The sequence below is a fragment of the Asparagus officinalis genome, chromosome 4 (genome assembly GCF_001876935.1).
Source record: "Asparagus officinalis chromosome 4, Aspof.V1, whole genome shotgun sequence".
Lineage (NCBI taxonomy): Eukaryota > Viridiplantae > Streptophyta > Magnoliopsida > Asparagales > Asparagaceae > Asparagus > Asparagus officinalis.
Window position 1 is genome coordinate 68,161,120 of NC_033797.1, and position 11,185 is coordinate 68,172,304.

Consider the following 11,185-nt stretch of genomic DNA (forward strand, 5'->3'; position numbering starts at 1 on the left):
AAAACCTCCTTTAAATCTAAAAATTACATTACAACCCTCTAAAAAACTTGTTAAACCCTCTAAAAAACTTGTTAATCATCAATCTCTCTTTATTTAAGAGTTTTAAAAATAGAATTAGTTTTATCTTTAATATCTCTTTTACAATAGTTATCCCTTTTATATATAAGAATACAAATGGCTTATACATTTATTCTTTCGAAATTATCACTGAGGATTATGTTTTTAATTCTAATTCACTACTATAAATATGGGCAGCCTAAACCGTTGTAACCAGTTTGGCAAACCATGACCTTAACAATACCGTTTGGGGTTGAGAAAACAACTATTTGGGCACGTGTCGTTGCGACAGCCTTAGGTTCAACGGTAGCCCCAGTGGTTCCGACTGTTTGGCCGTCTGTCCAAATAATTTTACCCATTAGGGCAAGTACTTTTTTTGTTTGTGTTTTTACGTACAAGAGGAGTGGCCCAAATGTCCAGAAGAAAAGCGTAAGACTATTCTATGATCAAACTATATATGCATAAATGCATTTAATTAAGAAAAGTAAGTTATTAGGGTAAAACCTCCAGAAAAATCTAAAAATTATATAGAACGTTGAAAATAATAAATTATTATTTGTTGATGTAAGTTTATCTAACAGAGAGTTTATCTATGGATTGTATGAGGTGTTAGGGTTCTCAAACTTCTTCAGACGACTTGTTCTTGAGCTGATAGATCAATCCTGCACATGAATAACATGTAAGAGGTCGGAGTTAGGATCTCCATTGGTTCCTCTGACGGTCAAGTTTGTATCAACCTTGAGTGGAGAAGTTAAGCGTGCAAGAGTCCTTTAGGGCAGATTTTGCTTACCATAAGTAGCACCATCACTCCCCTTTTATAGCCGATCTAAAAGGGAAAATAGTAATTTAGGTCGAGTCGAATTGGCGGCTTCATTGGCGTTTACTTTACAGGTGTTGGCTACTAAGGGAATGAATCACCCAGGTGTTTAATGTGATGGTGACGCAACGTGCGCGATACCGATGAGGTCTGATGAGCCATAAAGTCTTCTGAGGCTGGAGTAATGATGATTCTGATCATACATTTTAGGCAATAAAAATTACCTTTTTCCCAAAATTAAGAAGTTCGCCTGCAATACTTCACCTGCATGCTCAATATCATAATAACAAAGCCCATTTGGCTTGTTCGCCTGCATCAAACAAGCTAAGCTCGCCTGAACGTTTGACTTCGCAGGTGAAGCGAAGTTCACCTACGCAGTGGACTTCACCCAGAAAGAACTGAGCTCGCCTGAACGTTCAGTTCATCACCTGGCAAATTAGCTCGCCTGAATGCTTAGCTCGCCCGCATGAACCAAGCTCGTCTGCAGGAGGTTCGCATGCGTGAACCAAGCTCGTCGACAGGGTCTAAGCTCGCTTGAATACTCCTGAGGTTCGCTTGACAACCTCGCCTGTTCACCTAGCTCGACCGCAAGCTCGTCTGAGCGTTTAACTTGCTTGCAAGCTCGCCTAGCTCGCCTGCTAGCTCACCTGAGCGGTTAAAATCACTTCCCAAGGTTTGAGGGATTTAGGTATGGTTCTCCTTAGTTATAGTTGTGGGAATAGTCACTTCCCACGATTTAATGGAACGATTATGGTCCTTCTCAACTATAATTGTGGGAATGGTCATTTCCCACAATTTAAGGGATTGACCATGACTCTCCTTAGCCATAAATAGCTATGTTCGGCTACATGAAAAGGGGAGGGCTCTCGGACTAATCTTGATTTTGGATCATCTTTGAGATTGCATTATTGGCATCTTGTTGGAACTCTTTTGGCAACCGGTCTTTTGGGAGATAAAAGAACCAAATTTTGCCTCTTGATCATTCGGCCTTGATTCTAAGCTCAGGTGATCGAACTATTCATCTCAAGTTTCTACCACACGCTGAAACTTGCCCGCAATCTCGTTCAAATCGTCCAAGGGAATTAAACTCGGCATGAGCATCGAGGGAGACATCCTATTGCTACCAAAGAACCCAGTTCACCACCTGGCAAATTAGTTCGAATGAATGCTTAGCTCGCCCGCATGAACCAAGCTCGCCTGCACTGCCCCAGGAGTTCGCATGCGTGAAACAAAGCTCACCGACAGCCGTCTAAGCCTCGCCTGAATACTCCTGAGGGTCGCTACAACCTCGCCTGTTCTCCTAGCTCGACTGCAAGCTCGTCTGAGCATTTACTCGCTTGAAGCCTTGCCTTTAGCCGCCTGAGGGGTTAAAACCAGCTTCCACGGCTTTGAGGGATTTTGGGTATGGTTCTCCTCAAGCTATAGTTGTGAGAATTATTCACTTCTCACCATTTAAGAATGGTTATGGTCCTCCTCATAAAAAAAAAAAAAAAAAATAAAAAAAATAAAAAAATTCTCATATTGTGTGAATGCCGCTCACTTCCCACAATTTTAATGGATTGATTTATGACTCTTCCTTAGCCATAAATAGCCATGTTGGCCTACATGAAAAAGCGGGAGGGCTGCTCGCACTGAACTGATTTTGGATCATCTTTTGAGATCACATTCTTGGCATCTTGTTGGAACTCTTTTGGCACACCGCGTCTTTTGGAGAGATAAAAGAAATCGAATTTTGCCTCTTGAGCATTCGCGCCTTTGATCAAGGTTCGGGTGATCGATATCTTCATCTTAAGCTATCTACCACACGCTGAAACTTTGCCCGCCATCTCCGTTTCAAAATCGTCCAAGAGAATTAAACTCGGCCACGAAGCATCGAGTGATGCATCCTATCGCCTACCAAAGAAACCCACATTAAACAAGGAGAGATCGACACCAATTCTATTCGCTTCTATGAAAATGCGATTATTGATTTGTATAACAATTTTAATTAATACCAAATTCAGATATTAAATTTTTACCGACCCGACATACATTTAATGCGATGGCAATCAACTTTTTGGCGGGGGGCTCGCAGGATGTACATCCTTTCGACTCGTCTTACTGGAGGTCGACGAGTACCGCTGTTTCAGTCGGCTTCCGCGAGTTGTACGCCCAGTGGAATGTCGAGCCTACTAAAAAGCGGCGGGTCGGCTGAATGGTGGGTCAAGGCGTATTTTCCGCGTTTCGAACTGCGGCTTGAGCGAGTCGCACAAAACACCGCCTTTCTAGCTTCAGTCTCCGCAAGTTGTCATCCGACCTTGGACCGCTTTAGATCGTCCCTGCTCTGGGTGAGACCGAACTGAGGATTAGTAATCAAGGGACACATGTCGATTTTTGTAGATGCGGTATGATTACTTGTAGAATATTCATGTGATATAAGCACCATTTATTTGATGTTTCTAACCAAAATGTTATTAGGAGTTTAATGTGACGGAAACTTAAACAAATCCTATCTGTATGTTGTATTTAGTTTATAGCTGGGAAAAACTCAACTAAAGTTATTTAACTTTTCGGAGAAGCAACATATCCAAATACAAATTCAGTACAATTTAAATTTTTTATTAATGGAGCGTAATTTCAAATTTTTAGATGAAAAACCATACACAAAAAAGGAATTCATAGAGAACAAATAAATTAGATATACAAATTAAAAAAAACAAATCAAACCCATGCGAATATATATTCACTATTCAATTAAATAAAAAAGTTGCCGAAGAAAAAGGACATAAAAAGAAACGGATAGACGAAAATATTGGATAGAAAAAGAAAAGAAAAAAAATAACTTGAAAAAATTAAAGTAAAAGAGAGTTTGAAAACCATGCATCATTAAATCTTCTATTTATGCAAGCTTACAGTTTAATTAGTATTTGTAAATAATTAATATTTGTCATTAGCGCAGAATTTTTAGTTATGAGTAATTTTTAATTTGAATTGAGAATTTTTACATGAATGATGGTTGTATCAGATGCGCGAAGGATAGTTATAATTTGATAGGATCAAGAAAAAAACTATATTATATATTAGAATTATTCTATATATAAATAGTTTTAATTTAAATGAGAATTTCTAGGTGAAGATATTACAGTACTAGGTGCATGCGTGTCATTTTCTAAATAGAATAGCAAACCACAGACTTCTTTTTATTGTATTACTCAGGAAGCGATTTCAAGTTGCATCTGTTGTTGGTGCGTTTGAACGATGTTGACAATTTCCGAAACATGTATTCCGCCTGTTTTTAGTACCGCTACTTTATGTCCCCTCGTTGCCAACCCTTGAGACTATAGACAAACATGCAACAACTCTCGTTCGGCTTGCGTTAATTAAATCCATAGGTTAATTTGTTATGGATGGTGCAGTATCATAAAACTTTGTTTGTTCAACAATATTTTGGGCATTTGAATACTATAATTTGTAATATTTTTGTTTGCTTTTAAACTTTTTAGAATTTGAAATCTTATAATTTGTATAACATCTTCTGAAGTGTCCACTCACATCCCACATTGAATAGAGATTTTTACTAATCCTTAAATATTATTATTTCATTTTTTTTATTATTGGGGATTTAATATCTAAAATCTTATTTTGAAACAAACAAGTTTATGGAATTCTAAAACCCCAAAAAAACCTTTTTTTACATCCCAAAACTTAAATTCCACACCATAACCAAAAAAAAAAAAAAAAAAAAAAAAAAAAAAAAAACCTAAAGCGTATTCTGCATCTCCAACAGGGCATTCTAAAACAAAGGAGGGCCAATTAGTTTCAGCCATTTGACTCCTTTTTCCTACAAGATTTAAACCAACTCCCTAATTGCTTTTGTGTACGCAGGACTCCCCTAAAATTCGCATAATTACCCCCCAGCAGCTCGCCCCAGGATCATTAAGCAATAACGTTCTCCTCCTCGATCCAAGCAGCGCTGCAGGCTTCGTTGTTGGGGGGAAGGGATGGCCTCCTCCTCCTCCCAAAGTTTTCGGTGGCGCTTCCTGTTGGTTACCGCACTGTGGCGTGCTGCTGCTGCCCAAGCAGTCACGCGCACTTCCTGTGTCCGCCGTTACCACCACAAATTGCACCCGCTCTGCCACCCTCACCACCACCATAAAAAAGCCGCCTCCAGCTGGCTTTTCAAGGGCCACGCTCCTTCGACCGGTCGTATCACGCTGACGACTCCGCGGCGCCAGATATGCGCCCCGATTCATCCTTCGTCGCTACTCCGCCGACATCACCGTCCGATTGCTCCTTCCCAACCGCCCACCCTTCTCGCCCAAGTACCGTCCGAGGCTCTAGCGCCATCAACAGCCCTTCGCCGTCGCCGTTCCGCGGATTCCTACTTCCCGTCGTCGCCCCTCGCGCGTCGTTCCTTCCGGTCGTCCCTACGCCCACCACGACCCCATCGCCATCACAGCACCGCGCTTCCTTACCCCGTCCACCGCCCTTTCTCGCCGTCACCTTCCGTGGCTCCCTAACCCCACTACCACTCCGTCGCCATACACCGTTCCACTGCGTTCCTACCCCGTCACCCGCGCCCGTTCGCCATTAGCCGTCACCTTCCGTGGGTCCCTGCCCCATCACCGTCCGCGCTTTTCCTACCGTCACCTGCCCTTATCGAATGCCATCACCGTCGGACGCAGGTTTCCTAGTTACACCATCACGACGCCTCGCCTTCGCCATCCAAGACTCCGCCCCAGCACCAACCCCCATCCCCAACACCCATTCGCCGTCCAAGGCTTCCTACTCCATCAGCCCCCCTCGCACTCGCCCGCCGCCGAGGTTCCGCCCCACCCCGACCCGTCGACCCACAGAAGCACATTCCCCATCATCACCCGTCCACCACCAAAGGTCCTACTCCATCACCATCACGACCACCGTCAGCGGCCCCACGGCTTCATCACCACCATCGAAGGCCGCCACCGAAGACTCTGCCCTACACCACCGAAACCGCCGTCACCTTCGTCGGCTCCATCGCCAAGCTCCATCCGTGCCGACCCCTCCCCGATTTAACCGCCCAACAACTACTTTAACCTTCACATATATTCTGAATTATATTTATCCGGACCCCGACGACAAGGATGACGATCGGCACCGTTTCCGCTCGGCTCTGGCTCCAGCACCGGCCGGCTTGACAGTCCATCGGCAGCGACGTGCGCTTCCCCCATCGCCAACAAAGTTCCTCCTTCACCGCTGAGCACCAACAAACATATCTATTTCGTCGACAGCCCTGGCCCGTTGCGTGGGTTTGGGCAGTCGCGCTTGCTTACTTCTGTGCTCGCTGGGTTACTAGTGGCGGCTGCGTTCTTCTTAGCTAGCTAGCGCCGAAATTCCTCTTCATTTGTTTGAATTTTTATCTTCGGCATAGGTTTTGTTCGTGAGCTTTTAACGGTGCATACACTTAGTGTAAATTGTCTCTTCACGTCATTTGAATATTTTTTAATTTTTTCGGACATAGTTTTGTCTGAGGTTTATACGCGTATTGTGCATGTGCTTACGTGGATGTTTATTGACTGAAATGATTATAATGCACTGACACCAAGAACCAAGCGCGCGTGCTGAGGGTTATTTTTTTAATACATTATGCGTTAATTGCTCCTATATATTATGAGTATTTGCAAAAGTACTCTCCAATCTTTAGTATTTTACAAAAGTACCCTCTCAAATCATCAATTCTGAAAAAATTTAGACTCAAAGTAATTATATCATCAACTTTAATAAGTTAATTTCTAATGCCAGGTGTAAAAATTATCAACAATATACTGTGAAATTTTTTAAGCATTATGTGAAGATTTGTTGATATAGAGATTTGTTTTTTCCTCACCAAGTCGATAACTGCTAGGATGTTTTGCAAACGCTAAGGATTTAAAGCGGTATTTTTTTGAAAGTACCATTGACTTAAAAAGCTATATATATGCAAAATAACTTATATATAATATGTTGCCAACGAAAGAGTTATATCTCTATAAACGTTATTTCGGCATCACAAATTTCTAATTGCTTTCTTCAGCATTAACTTCCTTTTTTGGGTTGGTGTGGATACAACCACGTCGCGCCTGAACTTTCTCGAATCAAAGACATCTTAAAATGAAGATAACAGTGGGCGAAAGTTTTATGGTTTGGCATTACCAAGTTTAGAGAAGAGATTAGTTATTTAATTCTGTACACTATACAAATTATTTTATTACTTAATTTCTCATCTACATTAAGTTTAATCAGAGCCTATTATTACTCCTTTTTACCCAGAAATCTGTTTCCGACTTTAATACCGCCAATTCACAATAATAAAAAATCCTGTATCGTTAAACTTTCCATGGTACTTTGTAATCGAAATATATAAACCAAACTACATATTCAATTTCTAAAGCGAAGTTACCAAGACTGTCAGCTTTAAAAAAAAAAAGAACGACAGTCACTCACTTCATGGTAGTGGCCATAAATTAATTCTTATGAAAATGTTATACTATCATAGTAAATTATATTATCAAGTTAATTGATAAAAATTATTCCAACAACATTCTTCTTAACAAGAACTGAACTGTGAGAGACATACACCCTTTTAGGCTTCATCTGCCATCACACTCATTGCCTTCTTTTCTTTGAGCTTTCTGCCATTTGTTCCCCAGCGCTCTGCAACGGTTTTTGAAAATCCAAAACATTAGGTTTAGACTTATTATTTTCCATTACATTATTTGATAATTCGTTTCGTATTAGTAATCTAGATTAGTGATCGCGCTTATTTGAGCTAGCAAATGCTGTCATCTCCATTCTCATATGAACCTTCCTAGTCTAAATAATTCTTAATAGGGAAAAACTTAACAACTTCTTGATGCAGTGAGATGATCACTCGTTACTGATTAATTTATATATGTGCTCGTTGCCAAAAGAGCCCAACAAACTATGTTAATCTACTTGATCCAATTTGACTCCAAATGCGTTTAGTCCTATTGACTCGTGAGTCCAAACATTATTTATCTATATATCCATCATATACCCTGCTCACGAGAGCGGGACTATATCTCATCACCATATTATATATATATATATAATATATATATATATTATATATTATATATATATATATACTATATATAGAGTAGAGAGCAGAGAGAGAGCAGACAAGACTCCTATCAACTTAAGATTGATTGTCCACCAAAGTTCATAGCCACACATTTATTAATATAAAACACCTTATTTATATAATACAAGGATCCCTAAGCAATATGAGTGCGTTTAAAAACTTTAGGTTGCGCCACACTATTCCCCTATCCACTTAATGTTGACACAAGTTTTTCACCTGTACTATATATATATATATATATATATATATATATCATATATATATATATATTATATATATATATATATATATATATATATATGAATGTTAAACTTACAACAAATTATTGATGAATGAGAGCGATAGAAGCTACTAAAAGGTAGCGGAGAGGCACCTTCGTCATCACTAACCCCTTAAACTACTACATCGCTTTCCAACTCCTAGCAAGAAACTTGAAAATTAAGTATAACTTAGCTGAACTTTTAGCTATATAAACCTTTCCAAAATCAACAAAACCCCAATTATAACACATTAGTGAAAAGTAGGATAACTAAGAACTTAAGTAAGACTGTTAACACAAGATCTAAGAAACTGAGAGACTGAAATATGATGGAGCATAAAATTAGTTCCCTACGGAAAGTTGTCCACCCACCTGCATCATCCACACCGCATTTCGTCTGATCCTTCAAGCCCAACTCGATTGCAGCCTTAAGCCAACCTATGCGTTGCCTTTATCTGCCTCCTAGAAGCTCCTGCCAGAATAATGCTTAAACGACCACGTTAGATGCTACTCTTAGTTTGTGAAGATAATTGAACTTCTTTGAATATTGGAGGTTGTTATGACGATTCCAATCCACCAACAGAAGCATGGAAGGATGGGACCCTCCAAAGAGCTCCGGAGATCGTTACTGACCAGGGAAGTTACCCTTAACTAAAATCATGGGAATCCACACCCTGAGGCCAGTTCCCTTAAGCGCTTTCTTGAGAGAGAAGGATGAAACCATGTCAGCTCTACGTGAAGGGCAAGGTGATGAATTAATGATCATGAGACTCTATCATCCAGGTTGCCATTAGAGCGGCAATTGAGTCCACCACGTCCACCCTTTTTTTAGGACCAAGATATCCCTGATTTGTAGTTTCTTCGTTTTTACTGTCAGGATCCAGCAAAAGACCTTGACCTTCAATGGGACTAGGGATTTCCAGATGAAGTTGTGGAGCATAAAGAGGCTACCTCCGTGATGAGGATAGAGTAGGATGCGCACTGACTGTTATAGATTGCCCGCATGATTGATATTGCCACTGAATACTATGATTGGATTTAGAGTCCTCCCGAAGCGGCCTGATTAAGGATCAAGAGAGAGGGAGCGCTTTGATTTCAGATCTTTCTCTGCTGATAGAATACCTCTTCTTAAGGATACGGTGCCACCTCAAGAGTTAGTGAAATATGAAACCTGAAGCAAGAATTAACTCATTTAGGTATTTGTTTTTTGATCTGGGTGGTGGTGTGATCGTGGAACATTGTGCGCGGAAAAGCAGTTGATGAGACCCTAAGGAATGACGGTTTGCTTGAGAGAGTTGCGCGCACATCATGATCCATTTGTCTACCCAGAATCTGCAAAGTATTGCCAACACCTAGATCCCATTCGAACATGACTAAAGAAAGTGTGGTGAATAGGTACAAGTCATGGATCAATTAGAAACCTTTGCCGGAGGCCATTTCAAATAGGGTTTGCAATTGATTGATTAATATATTGCGAAGAAGATGACTTTGTAATGTAGGAAATATTCTATCAAGCGATTTTCCGAATCCATTTGGAGGAGAGCTTGGATTAATGTTTGCCATCATTGATGATGCCTAAGACCACCTCTTTGTTTGCTTTATTAAATGCTTACCCCATTTAACGCAGACATTTTGTATTATATGTCTGTCTGATGACCATCCCATAGGAAGCTTACACCTGAATTTTGTCAATAGCCCTTTGATGAGCCAAATAGTAATTTGAAGAAGGACAATAAAAGTATAGGGTATAGAGACGAACGGAGTTGAGTTAGAGTAGTCTACCTCCCAAATGGAAAATGAATTTATTTTTCAAGGAGAGCTAGTTTTTTTTGAGCAAAGAATCCAAGAGGCGTTGCCCATTTTCCACGTCTTGTGAGAGCATCCTCTCTTGAGTGGGAGGCCAAAGGTAGCTCACCGTGAACGGCGAGGAAGCCTACAGAACAATTTAGGATATTTGCTAGGCACGGCACTCCTTTGTGAGGACTTTAACCAAGGGTAGCAAGGAGATTTGTTTTTGGTGTAGTATGAACGTATGAGACCAGCAGATGTTGTAAAGATGTAAAAGGGAGAATTTTGACAGGGTGCATAATATCTCTGAGCCAGAAGCTTTGCTAAAGATTAGAGTACATCAGCGAATTGGAGGGATCTTTATAGAGTTGAGCTACGCTTTAAGGTCGATGCCCTCAAGAGGCTCCCCCCCAGCAGAATACACTAGTCGACCATCTGTTTAAGCACATCACAATTAACTAGGAACAGCATTGGGAAGAGCGCGAATCAGTCCTGCTTTAAGACCTCTTTGCGCACTTGAAAGAAGTTGGTAGGGAGTCGATTGACCAGCACAACAATTTAGAAGAAGACATGGCATGATAAATACCAAAGGAAAACTTATGATTAAAGCTCTGGCTGAGGAGAGAATAGAAAAAAAAGTTCCATGTTAACACAATCAAAGGCCTTTGAAGAAAATCCACTTTAATAGCACACATTCCTTTTATGCCTAAGCGAGCATTGATGTAATCATTTCATGGGCTATGCAGGATGGAGTTGAGGGACGCGACTTGCCGCTTTTGCAAAAGTTGCTCTGAGAACACATCAATTGAGAGATGAGAGAAAGGGGCCTGAATTCTGTTTGTAGAATTTTGCCGTCTGAAGCATTTGACGTGAACTGTTGATCGACTTATAGGTCTGAGATCCTTTGGGATTATTCGCACCATTTCTTCTTTGGAATGAGGAAATATTGAGTAAATTGATGTTGGTGGAGAAGATGCACGCATTCTGAATGTACAGATTGGATGAAAGAGGATGGACATCATGTTGTATTTGGTGGACCAGAAACTTTGAAAAAAGAGTATGGGTAGTCACCGGCCCTGGAGCATTTGTCTACGGTGGAGCTCGTCAAATAATCGCTTCTGATTTCATCTAGGTGAATGGAGAGTTCATTCTCTCTCTTTTT